Genomic DNA, 6,827 nt, shown 5'->3' with positions numbered 1-6,827 from the left:
TGTGTGTGCATGTGTCGCTTTATGACGTTAAAATTAATGTCTTAAAATGAACGTGTTAAAATGACGCTAACCCAGTCCTAGACGTCACCGGTTCTTACTGGGTTTTGGACCAGCGTGGAGTTGGTTCTGAGTTGAAACCTGGTTGCTTGTGTGGAAAGCCAAGAACCGGTTTGAGATCGGCACTGGCTCCGAACCAAGACTGGAACCACCTTGGTGGAAAAGGGGCAAGAGAGTTTATTGGCTGTAACAATATACATAAAAAAACAGACAACATAAAACAGAAAAGGACAATTGGCGATTTAAAATCATCTCAACATGATCACCGGCAACGTTCAACATTAGCACATGTGCGTTTAGTGCTCAAACAGTCCTTTATCCTAGTTTTAAAAAACTACATTTTTGGAATGCAGTCTAATTTAAGATTACTCTGTAGTTTATACCAGGATGTTGTTGCAAAAATGTTAAAGGCGCTCTCACTGAAGACGGGGGAATGTGGGAGAATGGGGGAATTCGGGGAATGTCATACATGATTTGCCCATATGATCGAAAACTAAAATTCCTGGTTGTGACTTTAGGAGTCAGGAGAGCTCAAATGTAACGCGGCAGTTCCCTTAATGTGGCCTTTATTAAAGATCCCATGCCATGCTATTTATGGATGCTTTAATATAGGTATTAGTGGGCTACAAACACAGTATTCAAAGACGTCCCCGAAATTCAGCCGTGGTGCAGAGTTACAGCCACTCCAAACCAGTCGCACATTGAGCTTCCCCCAAACGCGCTGTTTCGGTGGGCGTGTCAAGGTAGGTCAAGGAGGGGGGTGGGGGTGTGGCCCTGAGCAGCTTGTAGCCACAGTACAATGCGCTCTGGTTACGGTGGGCGTGTCAAGGCAGGTCAAGGAGGGGGGTGGGGGTGTGGCCCTGAGCAGCTTGTAGCCACAGTACCATGCGCTCGCCGCTCTGTTGACGGTGGATGTATCGCAATGGCTCGTAGAAACCCATATTATACATAGATATCTATATAATATAATATAATATAATATATGATGTATATTATCACCTGGCCCTGCATGCGCTCTGTTTACGGTGGATGTATCGCAATGGCTCTTATAAACCCATATTATACATAGATATCTATATCATATAATCTATAATATATATTATCACCTGGCCCTGAGCAGCTTGTAGCCACGGTACCATGCGCTCTGTTTACGGTGGATGTATCGCAATGGCTCTTAGAAACCCATTTTATACATAGATATCTATATCATAATATATATTATCACGGCCAAAAGCTGTGTGAGCCTCCAGACGATCAAACGACCGCGTCTTCTTCAGATTGATGTGGAAGTGGAAGAACCAGAGACGTCGGAGAACCCGACGAAGTCCTTTGCGATTCATTATATCGTCTGCACACAGGTTTTGGCCGTGATAATATGTATTATTTGATATAGATATCTATGTATTATATGATATTATTTAGATGTAGAGCCCCAGGACTGTAACGCTGCTGGAGTTGTTATTAGGATCTAAACAACACGTCGGACTCTCGTCTCTGGTATTTCTACAACGAGACTCGTAGTGGGGGTTATCTCTATCTGTCTGTCTGTTATACGTATCTAGGCAACAAACGGAGAGGACGCTGGCGCTGTCTGTTCGCCGCTTTTCCAAGCAATTTTTGGGCCAATTTTGGCCAATTTTACTTAAAAAGTGATTTTTTGTTGACATATTATCTCTACTTGGTTCCCTGCAAGCTACATTAGCGACGAAAAGCAAGCTTATGGACTGTCTTTAGTTGTTCCAGTGTTATTGTGTTATTGTGAAGAGCCGTGTAGCTCACTTGTTATTTTGGTTTCCCTAGTAACGGCTAAAAACAACGGCTAAAACAAGTAGCCGATGTGACATTTTCCTGGTCACTGCTGGCGTTTTTTTTTTTTTTTTTTTTTTTTCGGCGATCCTGGTGAGGAATATGCCCTGGTCAACCTGCTAAGCTGTCTCTACTGTCTCGTGGATTTTCTGCACTGCCTCCCAGCTCTTCCCCAGATGCGTCGGGTCCGTACCTAGCTGCCAACAGGCAAACATCACTCAACATCAGGTTCGATGTTGACGTACTTCGCCCCACAGCTGCTGAAGTACAACAATCGCTCCATCCCACCCTGTATTTCCACCATTAAGCAGCTAGGACTATTGCGTAGACCTCGATATATCCACAGAGGTTCAGGGAGAAACTTTATTTATGGTCAGCCTGCCGGCTTCATCACATCCATTAGGTCCGCAGAGACGGCTGAGGGCAAAAGACGTAACATCGCAAGATCCCCGCACTCCCGGCTGGATAGATTTCATGGAGTGGATTCCAACCTGCGCGGAGTGGATTTTAAGGCTCTGCGACCTGTACAGAGAATAACTCCAAAGTCACTGGTTAAATTTGAACTTTTCAACACTCAATCCTTGAATAATAAATCCAGCTTGATTGAAGAGCATATCAGGGAAAAAGGACTTGACTTCATGTGTCTAACAGAAACCTGGCACCAGCCAGAGGTTTACTCTGCCCTAAACGAAGCCTGTCCCCCAGGCTACAGTTACTTGGAGGCAGCCCGCAGAACTGGACGCGGTGGTGGCCTAGCTGTCATCCACAAACAGGACCTGGAGTTGTCCCCCATGGTGCTGCCTACAACTTCCTCCTTTGAATGTCTTGCATTCACATGCAAGCCCCCCCATCCCATGACTGTTCTACTCATATACAGGCCCCCTAAACCCAACTCTGCTTTCATCCCGGAAATGTCTGATCTCCTCACAACACTCTGTACTACCTCTGCCAATACCATCATTCTGGGTGATTTAAATATTCATGTTGACACCCCCTCATGCCAGCCCGCTGCTGATTTTCTTCAGCTGCTAGACTCCCTCAACCTACAACAACATGTTGATGCCCCCACACACTCCAGAGGACACACAATTGACCTGGTCATCTCAAACTCCGCCCCCATCAGCAACCTACAGGTCTATGATCTTGGCGTCTCGGATCACAGAGTTGTGTCAATGGAGCTCCCTTTTCCTTCCTCCCACACCAAACCAAAGCGGCAGATCCACTTCAGGAATGTGAAAAATATCAACATGGATGCCCTGGCCCTGGACCTTCAACATCTCTCCTCTGGCTCAACTGACTCCCTCTCTGTTGCTGACTCAGTGGACTTATACAACCAGTCCCTGAGCAGTCTCCTGGATCTCCACGCCCCCTTAACATCGAGGTCAGTCTCCTTCTCGCGCTCTGCACCCTGGTACACCAGTGAACTACGTACAATGAAGGCTGCTGGGCGTGTCCTTGAGCGGCGACTCAAGGCCTCTGGTCTGACCGTTCACAAACAGGCATACAGGGAACACAGGAGGGCATATGCTGAAGCCCTGAATAATGCACGGTCCAGGTTCTATTCCGCAATAATCAACAATAGCCCTGGTAACTCCAAACAGCCCTTTTCAACTGTCCATCACCTTCTCAAACCCCCTTTACCATCCCAATCTGATGTCAACACGGAGAGGTGCAACATGCACATCAACTTTTTTAAACAAAAAGTGAATAACATCCGCTCACACCTCTCCATCACTACTGCCCTGCCCCTTCAAACTGCTGACCCACCGATTGACTCTGTCCAGACCCTCTGCTCCTTCTCCAGCATCACAAAGGAAGAGGTGGAGGACGTCATCAGGAAAATGAAGCCATCCACCTGTGCACTAGACCCCTTCCCTACAGCTCTGCTGAAGGCCAACATCTCTGCTGTCTCTCCACTCATCACCAATATCATTAACCACTCCCTCCTGGCCGGCCATATCCCATCTGCATTAAAAACTGCTGTCATCAGACCAACATTAAAAAAACCTACCCTTGACCCAGAAGTCCTCTCCAACTACAGGCCCATCTCAAATCTCCCATTTCTGTCAAAAGTTCTGGAAAAAACAGTTGCAGCACAACTCCAGGATCACCTCATACAACATCACTTGTTTGAAAAATTCCAGTCTGGTTTCCGCTATGGCCACAGTACAGAAACAGCCTTGGTTAGGGTCACAAATGACCTCCTGATGGCAGCAGACACCGGCTCCCCATCTCTCCTCATCCTCCTGGACTTAACAGCTGCTTTTGATACGGTTGACCACAATATTCTCCTTCACCGCCTGCAATACACCATTGGACTATCAGGAAATGTAAAGAACTGGTTCACCTCGTACCTCACTGACAGAACTGAGCACGTTGCCCTGGGCAAAGCAAAATCACACACCAACAACGTCACCTGCGGTGTCCCCCAGGGCTCGGTGTTGGGCCCCACACTGTTCTCACTGTACATGCTCCCCCTGGGTAGTGTCATTAGCAGGCATGGCTTGTCTTACCACTGCTATGCTGATGATACACAGCTCTACATCAGGACAACCCCCACTTCTTCTGCCCCTCTGCCAACATCCACACTGACCACCTGCCTGGAGGAGATAGAGGCGTGGATGAAGCTCAACTTCCTACAACTTAACAGCCATAAAACGGAAGCCATCCTTGTTGGCACGCCACATCAGCTCCGCTCCCCCACCATCACCAATATCACCTTCTCTGGCAAAAACATCCCCCTTTCCACATCCGTCACCAACCTCGGTGTTAAAATGGACCCACAACTTAATTTTGACACCCACATCAAACACCTCTGTAAGACAGCTTTATACCACCTCAGGAACATCGCCAAACTCCGCCAATCACTCACCCTGGCTGATGCAGAGAAGCTCGTCCATGCCTTTGTCTCCTCCAGGTTGGACTACTGCAATGCACTCCTCATTGGGATCCCTGGCAAGAGCATCCAGAGGCTCCAATACATTCAAAACAGTGCTGCCAGGGTCCTGATGAGGGTGCGCAAGCATGACCACATCACCCCCATCCTGAAATCACTGCACTGGCTCCCTGTCTCACTCAGAATTGAGTACAAGGTCTCCCTCCTCACCCACCAGTGCCTTCACGGACTTGCCCCCCTCTACCTTCAGGAACTCCTCACCCCCCCGACAAACTCACGTACACTCCGTTCAGGATCCACTCACACCCTCCAAACCCGACATACGAAGCTGTGCACCATGGGTGATCGGGCCTTTTCTGCTGCTGCCCCTAGACTATGGAACGCCCTCCCTGACCACCTGAGGGCTCCACAGACTACAGCTCTTTTTAAACGGAACCTCAAAACCCATCTCTTTAAAAGAGCATTTAGCTAAACTTTCTTTGAGGTTCCCCCTTTTTAATAGTTTTTTGAGATTCTTGAATATAAAGTGCATTATAAATAAAATGTATTATTATTATTATTATTATTATTATTATTATCTCAGCCATGGTTGAGAATGAATTGGGGGAAAGGAACTTTGGCTTTGACTCCCTGAAGTACATGAACCACGACATGGAGGAGAAGGGGATTGTTGGCCGCGAATGTATCCCGCTTGAGCCCTGCTTCCCGCCGCCTCGGCAGCGGTCAGCGCTAATCACCGCCTCCTGAAGCGGTGGTCCATCGGCAGCGAGGCTCCGGCGGGAGACGACCGCGGTCAACAATCCCTTTCTCCTCCATGTTGTGGTTCATGCCTACTTCAGGGAGTCAAAGCCAATGTTCCTTTCCCCCAATTCATTCCCAACCATGGCTGAGATAACCCCCACTACGAGTCTCGTTGTAGAAATACCAGAGACGAGAGTCCGACGTGTTATGCGCCATCACACCAACAGCAGAACGGTTATCCAAATAACAAGGAAGTGTACAACACTTGCGTTACAGTCCTGGAGCTCTATATCTAAATAATATCATATAATACATAGATATCTATATCAAATAATACATATTATCACGGCCAAAAGCTGTGTGCACGTCCAGACGATATAATGAATCACAAAGGACTTCGTCGGGTTCTCCGACGTCTCTGGTTCTTCCACTTCCACATCAATCTGTAGTAGACAGAACCGCGCGCTGCCTGCTGCCTGCTGCCGGCGCAAGGCACCACCGCCCGGCTGCCCGCTGCCGGCGCAAGGCACCACCGCCCGGTGGTGCTTCGCGGCGGTGGTGCCTCGCGCCGCGGCAACCGGCGGCAGGCAGCATGTCGCAGTTCATGTACTTCGATGTCGTTCTGCCATTGCATTCAAAATTCTGTAACTAGCCTGTTACTACGAACTAAGCAACTACCATACACGTATTAGCATTTAGCACTAGCTCAATCACGACTCCTTCAGAATTCTTGTGGGTGGTTACGAACCAACCAAGTGGGCAGGGCCATGAATAATAGTTTGACAACGCTACGTCACAGTGTCACCTTATCCAGATTGGCTCATTTCTTCTGCCTTTTTCCTTTCATTGCCTATTGCATTCAGCAGACAAACTGCATAGATTTCAAACTTACCACAGCTCACAAACTTATTCAGACCTATGTTATTTAACAAACAACAGGAAAAATGTGATTTTAATGGCATGGGCTCTTTAAGAAAAATACCAACCTACTATTGGTTATATAAGCGACCAAATCCCAACACCTAGCCACTGGAAGGTTTTCCCAGAACATTTGTGCATAAGTACCATATAGTTGGTTATTATTTCACAGGGTGCAAATAGGGTAGGCAATTATTTACATAAGAACTTTCCCACCATTTATTGAACCTTTTATTTCCATGTATTATTATCTTTATGATTATTGTTTTTATTACTGCAACATTTTATAATCTTAGACACACCTTTCGTTTCTCTGCTATCAATTTAGATTTAGAACCTGGACGCGTTTTAAAGTCAAAAATCGAATATTAAACTTTCAGAACATTTGTTGAAACATTTATTGTCTTAT

This window comes from Gadus morhua, chromosome 7 (genome assembly GCF_902167405.1).
Source record: "Gadus morhua chromosome 7, gadMor3.0, whole genome shotgun sequence".
Taxonomy (NCBI): domain Eukaryota; kingdom Metazoa; phylum Chordata; class Actinopteri; order Gadiformes; family Gadidae; genus Gadus; species Gadus morhua.
This window is presented reverse-complemented; position numbering follows the sequence as displayed.